We start from the raw sequence: 17035 nt of genomic DNA on the forward strand, positions 1-17035 counted from the left end.
AATATTGTCTCCACTTCCTTATCTCCCATTTAACCCCTCCACCCCACCAATACAAGACCTGCTTTTATTAAGGTCAACAATGATCTCCAGGTTTCTGAATCCAATGGACCCCTTTCAGTTCTCATCTTATCTCATCTCACAGCCTCATTAAAAACATATTATACCTCATATAAGTGGAATCAAGCAGAATTTGTCTTTCTGTAATTGGCTTATTTCGCTTAGCACAATGTCCTCAACGTTCATCTATGTTGCCACATAAAGCAAAATTTCCTTCTTTTTTAAGGCTTAATAGTATTCCACAGTATGTATATACTACATTTTCTTTTGCCATTTATCTGGACATTTAGGTTGTTTCCACATCTTGGCTAATGTAAATAGTACTGCAATGAACATAGGAGTGCTAATATGTATTGTACATTTAAAAATTTGTTAAGAGGGTAGATCTCGTGTTAAGTGTCCTTACCAAAATAAAATAAAATATAAAGCATATTATACTCTTCTCCTTGAAACATGTGCTTCCCATGGCTTGAAAGATTCAACTCTCATTTTCTATTGCCCTTAAGATAAAGCCTAAAACCCTAATATGACCTTCAAGGGTCTGCAAAATATTGACTCTGTCTACCATGCAGTCTCCTCTTGAACCATTCTCCTTCTTACGTGAACTAAGATGTCTTGCCCACTGCTATACTCCCATCACCTAGAGCAGGGCATCGCACAGAGAAAGAGCTTAATAAATATCCATTGCATGAAATGAAAGAATCCATGCACTGCACTCTATCAGGCCTCATGACTGCTCAAATGCCCTCTGCCTAGAACACTCTTCTTTCCCTCTTCCCTCACTGGTTATCTGCTGCTCATTCCTTAGCTTTGAACCTTAACGTCTTCTTCAGGGAAGCATTTCCTGATTATCCAAATTAGGTTGGGTGCCCCTCTTTATAAGCTTTAATAGAAATCTTGTACTTTTCTAACTTAGCACTTACCACAAATGAAATTATTATTTCGGTAATCATCTATGTCAATTTCAACTCTACTCCCAACACTATAAATTCTATATATAGAATTTGGGTATTGCTGTTGTTGTTCTAAGTGCTTTAATCACAAGATCTGGCACATAGTAGAGACTTAATATCTATCTTATGAATAAATAATGAGTAAATAATTACATAAATAATAAGATGGGTCACTACAGGTCCTTTTATCTATAGTTAAAAAGTAAAACATGATTACCATCATAAAATAAATAATTTTCATCAATTGGGATAAAATCCATTATAATCCAACTGGAATAAAACCCAAAGTCATGGATGATTATATCACAGAATCATAAAATCCTTGATCCAGAGGCCCATTAGAACTCTTCTGGTCTACCCCCTGCATTTTCTTCATACATTCATTCATTCATTCTTTCATTCTTCCATTCAGCAAACATTTAGAGAGTCTATTGCAGTGTAGAAATTAGGAGCATGGGCTCTGAAGCCAGACCGCCTGAGTTTGAATACCAGCTCTGCCACTTGTTAGGTGTGTGACATTGGGTCTGTTACTTAATCTCTGTGCCTCAGTTTCCCCACCTTAAAATGGGGATAAAAATTGTATAATGTTATAAAGTTGTACATGTAAAATGCTTAAACATTACCTGGTACATAGTAGTGCATAATAAATATTAGCTATAATCTTTATTACTATTCCTCAAGTACTGTGATAAATACTGGGAATACAGAAATAAGTAAGACTGGATCCCTAACTTCAAGGAGCTCATAGCCTAACAAGAAGTTTAAAATCTAAGAATCTTAGGTCTAGAGAGATTTTACATACAAATTCTTCTAATGAGCACCTCTCTTTCCTTACATATGGAGAAAATAATCTTTATTTATATTAATGGACCCATGTTATTATTTATAGGAACTTAAGATTAATGTGACTGTGTTGTGCATAATTTATTTATAAATAAAATATACTCACATATTCTTTTCTAGATGGACATGTCAAGTAGAAGCTATTAGGTATATTTAAAATTAAAATTAACTACATAAGTGCTGGCCCGGTGGCCCAGTAGTTAAGTTGGCATGCTCTGCTCCCAGGCAAAGACCTACACATAGCTCATCAAGCCATGCCATGGCAGTGTCCCATATACAAAATAGAGGAAGATTGGCACAGATATTAACTCAGTGACAATCTTACTCAAGCAAAAAAAGAGGAAGATTGGCAACAGATGTTAGCTCAGGGCCAAGCTTCCTCACATACACACAAACTAACTATATAACATAAGACATACCACCTCTACAAGTGTGCCGTAACCTTACTTTTCATACTCTCTTAACTACTCTCAAGCTGTATGTTCTTTTTAGAACATAAAAGAAAGACAGAATATATTTAATTACACATGCATAAAAGAACCAGGAGTAGTATTCTGGCCAAGGAAGCATAATCTGAATCTAATCATGAAAAAAAATCAGAAAAACCCAAAACGAAAATTATTCTATTAAAAACAAACATAAAAAGGACTGTATTCTTCAATATGTCAATGTAATTAAAGACACAGTCTGTGGAAATATTCCAATTTTAAGAAGGCTAGAGAGACATGACAAATAAATGCAATACCTGATAGTAGATTGTATCTGGTACTGAGGAGAGAAAAATGCTATAAAGGACTGAGGAAAAATATTTTTTAAGATTAAAATCTTTAAAGAATTCTGAAATAGCTCTGAACACGGCTCAATTTTTCACCTGAATATCTCTCTTCTACATGATAGCAATTAAAACTGTTCATAAAGATTATAGTTAAAATTCAAATTTAAAATTGAAATAAATATGCACCTACCAAGGCCAATGAATTAGTTGGGAAATATGCTAATAAGATAGAATATACTATTTTTAAAGCATTACAAATTATCCCAAACTCTGGCATATTATGTAAGAGTAAAAATAAGGATAGTAAGATTTAGCATAATATGTCATATTTTCAATATTTGTCTTATAATTGTGTGAAATAAGGTATGTGGAGGGAGTGACAAAGGAAAAGCTGTGAGAATGATCTTGATTTAGGTGATTTGATTGCCCAGGAAGATTGCCCTTCCTCTGCCATCGCAAGGATAGCCTTCCTGGATGGGAAAGCATCTTTCTTGGGCTCAAATGATATGAATAGATATATTCCTCTCTTAAAGCTTAGTTAAGTTTCAGTAGTCAACATAGTCCATTCAGACAATGGGAAGCACTGAATACATAAAGTTAGAATACCTAATAAAATTTTTTAAATAGTTGGTTTTATTTTCTAGATACTTAAAAATATATATATTTCTTCTGAATCATACCAATATCCTCTATTAGTTTAATATATAATTTCAAATACTCATAGTTGAAAACATCTATCATTAAATGAGAAGCTTTCCATATATAGTTTAGTAACATATAATTTAGACTGAATAAGATTACTACAAAATAATTCTTTTTACTTTGTCTTGGCTGTAACTCACTTTTATTTCAAAATCTGATAGTAGAGGAAAACAGATGTCTACTGAGATTGTACTTTGTGCAGGAAAACAAAAGAATTTAATATATGATGTTTAGGAAGGTACTAATAGTTGAGTTCAGCAGGAAAGGAAAAGTCTCTTTTGGTTCTCCTAAATTTACCCTTTGTGTCCAGTTACCCCTGACTAGAGAGTTCTCTACTAACAAATATTATCTCCAGGGAAGCTGGCTGAAAATCATGATATACAAAGCTAGAAAAGATCCTATAGATTTTCTAGTCCAACTAGTTAATGCCTTAAAAGGCCAGGAAGAAAACAGAAATGACTGGAGTGGAACGTGTGTACCACGGTAGAGAGCAATCAAAGCCATCTCTCCACCTATGGCTTCAATCCCATCTCTTCCCCGTATCCTCCAGAATCTTACTCCCTCTTCTCCCTATATTTTCAATCTCTACCATTTCCATGGACTCCTTCCATGGGAAGAAAGGAAGGAAGGATAAACAGATCACTCAAGAATTTTGACTGAAAGGGGGAGAAAGCAGTAAAAACTACAAGGTCAAGGAAAGATTTTATTTTATTTTTCTTGTAAGAAGAGAGCAACTTGAAAATGTGTATAGGGTGAGGGGAAAGAGCTCATGGAAACGGGAGAAACTGAAAATATAGGAAGAAGAGGGAGTAAGATCCTAGAGGATATGGGAAGGAGATGGAATTGAACCTACAGGTGGAGAGATAGGCTTTGATCAAGAGTGAGATCTCTTGCTGAGGTTAAAGAAAGGAGACAGGGAAATCATCACTCAAAGCTCCATGCATACATTTACTGAACTTAATATGTGCTCAGGACTTCGTCAAATGCGGGGGTAGGTGGAAGAGGGAAATAGGAACTCAAAACATGTACAAAACATTGTTCTTAATAATTATGCAATGTTATGAAGTAGAATTAAATTTTAGCTACTTATTGTCTCAGGAGAGAGAGAGAGAAGGACAATCTTGAAAGTTTGAAAGGCTAATATATATAAGCATGATACAAACACTTAGGGACAGAGATTGGATTGGTGGTTACCAGAGGGGAAGTGGGGAGGGAGGAGGGTGAAAGGGATAATTTGGTACATGTGTGTGGTGATGGGTTGTAATCAGTATTTTGGTGGTGAACATGATGTAATCTAGGCAGAAATAGAAGTATAATGATGTACACCTGAAATTTTTACAATGTTATAAACCAATGTTACTGCAATAAACAAAAAATTTAAAAAAAAAAAGCATGATAATTCTGAGTTAAATATATATATCTGTATATGTCCTTTTTGTTAAGTGTTTGGGAAAAAGTTCTTCCTTCATCTTTACTTCCTGTTGTATAGATTCCAGGATCCTTGTTATTCTATTTGTATGTTACTGATTTTAGTCAGATTCTTATGGATGTTTAGTTTCAGTATTTTCCTCTTTTGGCCAGAACAACCTATTCATTGCTAAAAACCATTAGTTCCAAAGTGTACCAGAAAATAGATCTAAGTAATCAAAGAGAACTATGTTTTTGCTGAAGGAAATTAGATTGATAGAAGCTGAATAAGCAGTTCAGTGGACTGGATGGTTCATATTTTCTTTCTTCCCAATCCTTGCCTTATTTCTTTAGACTTGTAAAACTATTGCCAGAAACATAGAGCTATTTCATTTTTGAGAATTGTTTTCAGTATTTAACCATATATATTTTTTTTTAATTCGAATTGCAACTCAAATCAGTTTACTCAAGTCTTTTTTACTTTTACAATATATTGTATTAGATTTTTTGAAAAGTTACAAAAGTAATACATGCTCATGATAAGAACTCAAACAATACAGAGTCGTATAAAGAAAAATTTATAATCTTCCCCATCCTCATGGCACTCTTACCTCTTGAGTAACCTAAGTTAACATATAAAGCACCATTCCATCTCTTTGTCTGTGTTCACTTAAACATAAATAACATATACATGTATATATGCTTCTTTTTTATGAAAATAGGATCAAATGTGAACATTATATTGGAACTTGATTTTTTAAGTTCACAGTATAACATGAATATTTATATGTATTGACCTCAAAAACCTAAATGCATTTTTCTAAAATTTGATTATAAAAATTTTCAGACAGACCCCAAAGTTGAAAGAATTTTATAGTAAACACTCATATATTTACTGCCTAGATTCAACAACTAAAATTTTAACTATATTTGCTTGACTAAACACTATCCACCTATCAATCTCTTTATCCAACTCTTTTTAATGTTCTGAGCACCAAATTTCCAACTCAGGGGGTGTTCCCCCCCATATCAACAAGCAATTCTCGGACACCAGCAGAGTGTCCGAGAATTCAACTCAATTCCAACACTATCTAGTGGGAGATAGCATCAGATCCCACAGGTTAAACGTTCAGTCCTACAAGACTGTCCCTCCTCCCCTTTTCAGACATGAGTCACAAGCCCAGGTTGTTACTTGTGCCTCTGACCAACTGACTATAGTTTGGAAGTTCCCACGACCTCCTCCTTGGACTTCAAATGCCAGTCGAAAGTCCAGGTGTAACCTATACTTCTGATTGACTGGCTATAAATCAGGGGTTCCCAAGGCCCCCTCCTTGGGTTTGATCAATTTGCTAGAGCAGCTCACAGAACTCAGAGAAACATTTTACTTACTAGATGACTGGTTTATTTTAAAGGGATATAGCTCAGGAACAGCCAGATGGAAGAAATGCATAGGGCAAGGTATGGGGAAAGGGTGTGGAGGTTCCACGCCCTATTGGGGCGTGCCTCTCCCCAAATCTCCATGTGCTCACCAACCCAGAAGCTCTGAGCCCTGTCCTTTTGGGTTTTATGGAGGTTTCATTACACAGGCATGATTGATCAAATCATTGGCCATTGGCAATTGAACTCAATCTCCAGCCCCTCTCCCTTCCCCAGAGGTTGGAGGTGGGACTGAAAGTTCCAATTCTCTAATCACTTGGTTGGTTCTCCTGGCAACCTGCCCCTATCCTTAGGTGCTCCCAAAAGTCACCTCATTCACATAACAAAAAACACAATCATTCTCAACATTTAGGAAATTCCAAGAGTTTTGGAAGCTGTTAGCCAGGAACTGTGGATGAAGACCTAATATATATGAGAAATATATTTTGGTCAACTGAATGACCAGATACATCTGCATAGCCCAAGCTCTTATCAAGATACAGAACATTACCACTACCCAGCTTCACGTGTACAACTATTCTGACTTTTTTTCTACCACAGTTTAGTTTTGCCTGTTACAGAATTTTACATAAATGGAATTATACTGGATGTATAAGTTTTATTTTATGAATAATATTTTTGAGATTCAATCATGCTGTTGCATAAATCAATAGTTTCTTCCTTTCTCTTACTAAGTAATATTCCATCAAATGATTACACCATAGCTGTTCATCAGACAATGAGCTGTTTCCAGCTTTTGGTTAGAATACATAACGCTGCTATGAACATAATTGCAAAATTCTTTTTTTGAACCTACATTTTCAGTTTTCTTGAGTAAATACTGAGCAGTGTCCAGTTCTTCTAAGGTGAACTAAGTATACTCCATCCTGTCTTTCCCACTGAATGAAGCCAGAAAATCTGCTTATGCATGGAGCAGCTATTTGAGGATTTTGAAAAGTAAATGGTAGCAGGCAATTCGCAGAGAAAAAAGACACAAATTTGAAGTACTACTGAACTGGAGGCGAGTTTCACATTTTTACTTCAATATCTCCCAGCCTGGATGCAAGACAGCTCAAAACCAGAAGTACCAGACAGGATGCAGTCAGAGAGAGCGCCAAGAGAACCTCTCTAGTTATAACTGAAGAGCAGGCAGAGGGCTCCTAACACTCAGAGAAAGTAGGAAAATCTCTTGTTAATATTTTTTCCTTCTTCTCCATTCTCTTGTACCCCAGCTCCAAGGCACTCCTATGCCTAGGATTACAGCAGAGACCTACAGGAATCAGACACTTCTCTAATGAGAGAGCCGTGGTCCCAAAATAGTGGAGTGAACATCTGTTTTTCAGTTGGGGATTTCGGTTTGTTTAGCTCTCTATACTTCTGCCACTGGGCTCCAGACACGGGTATAGTCAACAGAAGTGTGCATATGCAGCAGACCAGGTTAACTAAAGCCTCAAGTCTCTGGCCAGAAGACCACAATGGGGAAGCTGGGAAAACTACAACATTCCATACCGAGTAGATCAAGGAGAGAGAAGAACTCAGGAAAACGACCTCATAGAGTTGTTTATGAACTCCTGAGCTTACCCCTGAGCTGCGCATAAACGAATCAGACACTAAACAACATATCAAAGACTATGAGAAGAGAACTATGAGATAGGCTACCTCCCTAGTCCCAGACTAGCTACATATAGGATAGATCCCAAAGGTACTACAAGAGCTTTATACATGGAAATGACATTGAAGAACAATAGAAAATAGGCTAATCATAACTTGCAGCCTGAAACCAACTGGATGGATTATCTATTAAACCAAAAATATCAATATTTTTCAAAGGACTTAAATAAGACCTTGAGCCTCATAATACAACATTCAAAATAACCAGGACACAATCCATAACTACTCCATATTCAAAGAACTAGAAAAATGTAAATTTGTATAGAAAAATATCATCAATAGACACCAATACCAAGGTAACACATATGTTGGAATTATTAGACAAAGACATCAAAGAAGCTATTACAAAAATGCTCAAAGAGGTAAAGCCTATACTTTATAAATTAATACAAAGTATAAAGTATCATCAAAGAAATATAAGATAGAAATAAGATTCAAATAAAAATTTTAGAACTGAAGAATACAATAACTGATTGATATTGAATGAAGGTGAATGATATTCAGAAGAAGAAAAACTAAGAGAATTCACACAAACAGATCTGGTGTAAAAAAATTTCCAAAGGAAGTTCTTCAGATAGAAGAGAAATGATACCAAACAGAAACTTTAAACATCAGGCATGAAGGAAGGACAACAGAAACGGTAATATTTCCTAGATCATCCATTTAAAAAATTAGACAAAGAGATATAGTCAAAAATATAGTAGAAAGGAAATAAAAATGGAATGCTTAAAACATTTAAATAATTAAAAAGAAGGCAGAAAGGAGAAACAAGAACAAAAACAAAGAGGGAAAAATTAGCAATCAAATAATAGAATGGTAGATGTAAAGCCAAACATAAATATAAATTGTCTGAAAACACCAATTCAAATACAGAAACTGTCAGAATAATAAATATAAAAACAGGGCAGGCCCCGCGGCGTAGTGGTTAAGTGCCCACGCTCTGCTGCTGGCGGCCCGGGGTTGTATCCTGGACGCGCACCGACTCACTGCTTGTCACGCAATGCTGTGGCGGCGTCCCATATAGAGTGGAGGAAGACCGGCTCGCATGTTAGCTCAGGGCAAGTCTTCCCTCAGCAAAAAGAGGAGGATTGGCATGGATGTTAGCTCAGGGCTGATCTTCCTCGCGCGCGCGCACACACACACACACACACACACACACACACACACACAAAATAAATAAATATTTAAATATAAAAACAAAAAGATATGCCCTCCAAAAGAAACACTCCAAATATAATGATATAGGTAGGTTAAAAGCAAAAAGAAAAAGATGTACTATGCGATCACTAATCAAGGGTCCAAAGTGGCTATATTAACATTGGAAAAAGTTGGTTTCAGAGCAAAGAAAATTACCAGAAAAAGAGAAAAATTACGTAATAATAAAAGGGTCATTTCATCAAGAAGACATAATAATCTTAAATGTGTATGCACCTAACAACAGTTCTTGCAAATATATAAAGCAAAAACTGAAAGAACTGAAAGGAGAAATAGACAAACCCACAACATAGTTGGAGACTTCAACACACCTCCCTCAACAATCAACAGAAGAAGAAGACAGAAAAGTAGCAAGGATGTACAAGAACTGAACATTAACCAATTGAAATATTATAGAGCCTTGCATCCAAAAACAGCAGAATATGCATTCTTTTCAACTGCACATGGAACAGTCACCAACATAGACCATATCCTGAGTCATAAAACTTAAATTTAGAAGATTTGAAATCATAGAAATGATCTCTGACAATAATGAAATCAATCTAGAAATCATAACACAAAGACAAGAGGAAAATATTCAAACACTTGGAATTTAAACAATATATTTCTAAAATATCCATGGGTCAAAGAGAAAGTCTCAAAGGAAATTAGAAACTATTTTGAACTGAATAAATATGACAACGGAACATATCAAAATTTATGGGATGTAGCCAAAGCAGTGTTTAGAGGGAAACTTACAGCATTAAATGCTTACATTAGAAAAGAAGCAAAGTCACAAACAAATAATCTAAGCTTCTACCTTAAGAAACTAATACAAGATAAAAATAAACCCAAATCAAGGATAAGGAAGGAAATAATAAAGAGCAGAAATCAATGAAACTGAAAACTGAAAAGCAATACAGAAAATTGCTGAAACCAAAAGCTGGTTCCTTAAAACATCCATTAAATTAACAAACTTTCAGCAAGATTGAGAAGAAAAAGAGAGCTGAGATACCAACTACCAGCATCAATGAAAGTCAGGATATCACTACAGATCCCACAGACATATGAGGATAATAAGGGAATATTATGAACAACTACATGCAGAAATTCAACAGCTTAAATGAAATGAACCAATTCTTTGGAAACCATACACTACCAAAATTCATTCAAGATAAAAATAGATAACCTGTATAGTTTGATAATGATTAAAGAAACTGAATTCATCATTTAAAAATACTGTGAAAAAGAAATCTCTAGACCCAGATGTATACACAAGCAATAACACCAATTATATACAATTTTCTCCAAAAGATAAAAGAGGGATACTTCCAAACTCATTATATTAGTCCAGTACTACCCTGAGACCAAACAAAGAGTGTACAAGAAAAGAAAATTATAGACCAAAAGGATAGTTTTTCAATAAATGGTGTCGGAACAATTGGACATCCAGAAGCAACAAAATCAAGTTGTATTGAAACCTCACGTCATATGCAAAAATTAACTCAAAATTAACCATAGTTCTAAATGTAAAACTTAAAACTATAAAACTTCTAGAAGAGGGCCAGCCCAGTGGCATAGTGGTTCAGTTCGCGCAATCTGCTTCAGTGGCCAGGGGTTCACAGGTTCGAATCCCGGGTGCAGACCAATGCACCGCTCATCAAGCCATGTTGTGGCAGCACCCCACATACAAAATAGAGGAAGATAGGCACAGATGTTAGCTCAGAGCCAATCTTCTTCACAAAAAAAAACTTCCAGAAGAAAATGTTTGTGATTTTGGGTTAGACAAAAATATCTTAGATATGACATCAAAAACACAATCAAAAAAATAAAAACTAATTGAATTTTACTTTATCAAAATAAAAATGTTTGCTCTGTGACATTTTTAAGAGAATGAAAAGATGTGACAGATTAAGAGAAACTATTCACAAATCACATGTCAACAAAGGACAGAACATATAAAGAACTCTTAAAATTCAGCAGCAAGAAAATAAACAACCCAATTAAAAAATGTGCCAAAGACTTGAACAGACACTTCACCAAGAGGATACGGATGACAAATAAGTACATTATAAAAATGTTCAATATTATTAGCCATTAGGGAAATGCAAATCAAAACCAGAATGAGAGACCACTACAGATCTATTAGAATGACTAAAATAGAAAAATCCTTCAGCACCAAGTGCAGACAAGTATGTGGAACAACTGGAACTCCAGTTATGCAAAATGGTACAGACACTCTTGAAAAGAAAATGTCAGTTTCTTATAAAGTTAAACATATACTTACCATATAACCCAGCAATCTCATTCCTAGGTATTTACTCTAGAGAGATATTTATGAGAAAACTTATCTTTACACAAAATTTGTACATGAATGCTTACAGCCATTTTTTTCATAACCACCCAAAATTGGAAATAACCCAAATATACTTCACGGGTGAATAGATAAGCACTGTGTTATATCTATAAAGTGAAATACTACTTGGAAAATTTTTTAAAAAGAATTATTGATATATACAACAACTTGGATGGATCTAACAGGCATTATGCTGAGTGAAAAAAGCCTGCTTCAGAAGCTCACATACTGTATAATTCCATTTATATGATATTCTAGAAAAAAGCAAAATGATAATGCCAGAGAACAGATCAGTGGTTTCCAAGGGTAGAGCTGACAGGAGGGAGTGACTACAAAGGGGTAGCACTAGGAAATTTTGGGGAGTGGTAGAAATGTACCCTGATTGTGAACTGATTACATGATCTACGTATGTGTTAAAACTCATAAAACTCTATGGCAAAGAAGTCAATTTTACTGTATGCTAATTTAAATAGATGAATTAAAAATACCTAGGAGAGAAATTGCTCTCATAGGGTAGGTGTATGTTTAGTTCTACAAAAAATTTCCATACTTTTCTCTAAAGTGGTTAAATGTTGCATTTTGTATTTTTACCAACAATAAATGAGAGTTTCAGTTGTTACACATGCTTATCAAAACTTGGTATTATTAGTCTTTTTAACGTTAGCCATTTTAATGGATGAGGAATGATATCTCATTGTGGTCTCTATATGAATTTTTAATAGCTGCATAATATTCCATAATTTGGTAGTCTCACAACTAATTCAAACCACTCTCAAGTAGGTACTTGACTCTCCCTTCCTATCTGCCCTCTTTTCCCTGGAATTCATTGCCTACAGACACCTAGATCCTTCCAGCCAACACATGTGGATTTATGTTAACATTGTCATTCCAGAAAGAAGTTGATAGAGAAAGCAGGGTTGAAAACACGTGCTCGCACCTCCCTCTCCCATTTATTCAATTCTTAGGTGTCATAAAGTTATAGAATTTTGGAGCTACAAGGATCTTTAGAGATCATATTATCCAAACTCTTAATTTTACAAATGAGTAAACAAAGTCCATAGAGATTGCATTGCTTTGCTGGGTCACATATCTAATTCGTTTTATAATGTTTTAAGAATTGAGAATCACATCTTCAACGTTATTGTGACATTTATTGGGAAGAAATTTTAATGAATCAAAATAACTTTTAGGGGCGTTTTCCAGGAATGTATTGATTCATGTGACAAATCTTTATTGAATGCCTCTCAATGCCAGGCACTATGCTACTTTCTCAGGATGTGAAAAGATGCAGCCCACATTCCCAAGAAACATAAGAGTCCAACTGGAGATACAAATGTATCTCCTTCAATTCTGCACTAGATGCCATGTGCTCTGCTGAAAACACAACACAATGTGGAAAGTGCTCCAATAGAAAAATAAACTTCTCTACTTGCACTGGGAGAGTCAAGGAAGGCTTCACAGAGGAAGTGTTATTTGATCTAGGCTTTGAGTAACAGGAACGATAGTTTTATTTAAGATGAGATACCAGTGGAATTATAGAGAGTTTTTTATTTTTAAATTAAAATTACATATAAACACATAATATATATAGAATCATTTCAAATACAGACTAACTTCCAAATCTCTTGAGGGGTAGTTAGCATACGAGGGAAGAATAACTAAAAGCAAGCAGGTAACTTTGAAAGCTTTGGTGAATGTTTTGGCAAAAAGGGAGATTGGAAGGCATCCCAGCAGGGAAGAAAGCAATTTTCTTGGTTCAGGTATCCAAATCATCATAAGTTGTGGATTAAAAAAAAAAGTCATGATAAAGTAGGCAGAGACATCTCATTGTTTTTTGCACTTAATTCTAAAAAGGCATATATCATAATTGGAGTTGAGACAAATAAGGTGACACAAACTGGTTACGTTTAGTACTACAATCAAGTATGTAATAAAATTAATTGGACATAATAATACACTTATTATGTTATATAGCCACATAGTAATTAGCCACACATATTAGTCATATGTATGATGATTTGCAGTATTATTTTTACCCAATCAAACTAAATATTTCTAGATGCAGTTAATGAAAGGAAAGGGGAGAACAGCAGAGCAGAAAGTTTATAATATCCTTCCTAAAAACTACATATTAATTCAAAGCAGGTCTCCCTGGTACAAATCAGTAAGTAGATATAAACTTGGACTTCTAGCATATCATCAATTATTATTATTAGCAGTTATGATCTAATGAACACTACCACATACCAGATATTATACCAACTGTAGTTGTATTTCCACATAAACTTTACTAGATATTATCTAACCCACTCTGAAGATGAGGCAACAGCAGTACAAAGAATTGAAATAACTGGTCTAGGGTCATATGACCAGTAAAACAGAGGAAAGATTGTAAAACAGTATTCAACTTCCAGTAAAACCTTGGTGGCAACTTAGTTGTGAATCATTCCAGAAGGCCGTAAGGAAACAAAGACAATAAAAAAAATGAAAATCCAATTTTCCACAAAGGCAGAAGCCAGAGAAAACACCTCCAAACTACAAATTTTGTGTAGAAACTGCCCAAAGCAGAGTTTGTGGCAAAGCCCTGCAGAAACCTGTGACGGGGTATGATAAAGGTTGAGGGAAAGAGTAGAGAGAGCAGTGGGAAAACAGACTATCAGATCTCACAAGTCATCAGCATATAAACAAACCCTGAAGAGGTTTGTTCCCACTCTGCATGGGAACTGCTATGAACAGGGCTGAGGAGCGCAGCGGAAGGCAGAGAGAGAGGGCTCAGAAGGCACCCAAGGACAGCAGATCGTAAAATCATCCAAAACACATCTTCTAAATTTAAGAGGGTCTCCCAAAACACAAGTGCTGTCCCTTGGTGGCAAGTGCAGAGAAGAACCTGCAGAAGTTTAGGTATGGTGATAGAAACCTCCCTGAGCCAGGTTAGGTTCGAGAAGTAGAGGAGACATGATAGTTCCTCAGAGCTCCATCACTATAACAAGAAGTGGGAGCCTTTGAGTTGTAGAAGTGCCAGATTACCCTAGTCATTCCCCTTCCCCAATAGGAGCTTCTCATAAAAAGCTGACCCATAGAAATAAAACTTAATCAACTATGAGAAACAGAAAGGAAATCGACACCGCAGCCACACAACAATACCATGTTTTAAAAATGGGAAAAGAGCAACAAAACATTCCTATAGAAAAAAAAAATCATCAGAAAGTGTTATCATCAATCAAATGAAAACTGCAAACCAAAACTTTTTAGAGAAACAATGAAGCAATAACTATTCTGAAGGAAGACCACAAAACAGAAATACAAAACTATGGGAAGAGATGGTCAGAAAACAGCAGGTTGTGATGTGACAATAGGAGGAGATGAATCAAGAACTTGAAAACCTCAGGTGAAAAAAATTGAAGAAAAAAGGCCAGAAATCAAGACTAAATTTGAAGGGAAATAGATACTGAAAAAGCCTTTAAGAAAATTCAAACTCATTCTCAATTAAAAACTCTTGAGAAAATAAGAATGTGTGGATACTTGGTTAAATATATTTAAATATATGTATTATATACACGTGATAATATCATTATATATATATTTATATATTAATTTTATGTCTGGTATACATACCACAATCCTAAAGTAGCATTGTATCTAATGGAGAAATACTGCAGAAATTCCAAGTTCAGAAAAAGGCAAAGATGCCCACTATCTCTACTACTATTTAGCATAATACTGGTATAAGCCAATGCAATTGGAAAAAATAAAACAATTAGAGGCATAATAATAAGAAAATAATAAAACAATCTTTATTTGCACATGACATGATAGTATATCTGGATAACCCTGCTAACTCAAACAACAGAAGAATCCATAAAGGTAGCAGGATATAAAATTAACACTCAACTATCACTAGCACTGATATATACAAATAATAAATATTAGAAGATATAAAGAAAATGGAAATTTCATTAATAATAGCAACAAAAAATACAAAACACTTAGGAATAAGCTTAAGAAATGTTCAAAACTATATAAAGAAAACTATAAAACACTCATGAAAGACATGTATGCAGATTTTAACAAATGGAAAGACAGGCTTTAGTTTTGGTTCAAATGTCTGAATATCACCAAGATTTCATTTCTCCCAAACTTAATTTATAATGTACTTGTTTATACATAAATTGATTAAAACATAAATTATCGTTTATAAATTACTCCAATTCCAATAAAAATAACAACAATCTTTTTTTACCGAGTTAGACAAGTTCACACAAAAAAATAAACAGATAAAAATAGCAAGTAAAACACTGAAAAGGAAGAGTTATGAGGGGGTTGTACCCACGCAAGATATTAAACCATTTTACAAAGTCTCTAAAATCAAAACAATGTGATACTGTATATGAATAGACAGGCCAATAGAATAAAATAGAAAGTACAGAAATAAACCAAATCACATATGGAAATCTAAAATACGATAAGGAGTGTATCTCAAATCACTGGGGCAAAGACAACTTTATAATTAACGGTGTTAAGACAAACTGGAAACTCATTTGAAAAAGATAAAATTAGATCCATTCCTTATACTATAAGTAAGAATAATCTCCAAATTAATTAGAGATATAAACTCTAAAAAAAGTATACGAGTACTAGAGAAAACTAGGGGTAAATTCCTTTATAACTTTAGTGTAGAAAAATGCTGCATAATTCTTAAATCTTAAATTCCAAATGCAATTTTAAAAATTGATAAATTTGAACTACACAAATTTTGTGTGTGTGTGTGAGGAAGATCAGCCCTGAGCTAACATCTGCCAATCCTCCTCTTTTTCCTGAGGAAGACTGGTCCTGGGCTAACATCCATGCCCATCTTCTGCCACCTTATATGGGATGCCCCCACAGCACGGCTTGACAAGCGGTGCATCAGTGTGCAATCAAGATCCTAAGCCACCCCCCCCCCCCGCCCCCCGCCGCTGTAGCGGAGCATGCGCACTTAACTGCTACACCACCCGGCCGGCCCCTACACAAAATTTTTTAAAACTATTTTTCATGGCAAGAAATGCCATAAGCAAATTTGGAATATAAATGACAAATTGGGAGAAAAATATTCGCAAGATATATTACAAATAAAGGGGTAATATTCCTAACATGCAAAAAAATTTTTAAAAATTGAAAAGAAAAAAAACACCAAAAAAATAAAAACAGGCAAAAGCTGTGAATAGACAATTTATAATAATAGATATAAAAACGTGCATTAAAATATTAAACATGTTAGCATATGAAAAGATACCATATCTTGCCCATCAGATTGGCAAAAGTCAAAAGCTTGACAATTGACTCTATTAGTGAAACTGTGGGGGAAATAAGCACTCTCTCACATTGCTGGCAGGAGTACAAATTGCTGAACTCCTCTGGAGGGGAATTTGGTACTACCTAATAAAACTGCACGTGCATTTATCATCATACCTAAAAATCCCACCTTTAGGAATTTACCTTCCATGCACATCTCCAAGAATATGAAAATACATATGACCCAGATAATTCATTCTTATATTATTTATAATTGCAAAATATTAGATACTATCTACATGTCCCATCATAGGATGCTATTTGAATAAACTATAGTATATATGCACACAATGGAGTACTAAGCAGCTGCAAATATTAATGAGAACTTAT

This window comes from Diceros bicornis, chromosome 7, assembly GCF_020826845.1.
Source record: "Diceros bicornis minor isolate mBicDic1 chromosome 7, mDicBic1.mat.cur, whole genome shotgun sequence".
In the NCBI taxonomy this organism is placed as follows: domain Eukaryota; kingdom Metazoa; phylum Chordata; class Mammalia; order Perissodactyla; family Rhinocerotidae; genus Diceros; species Diceros bicornis.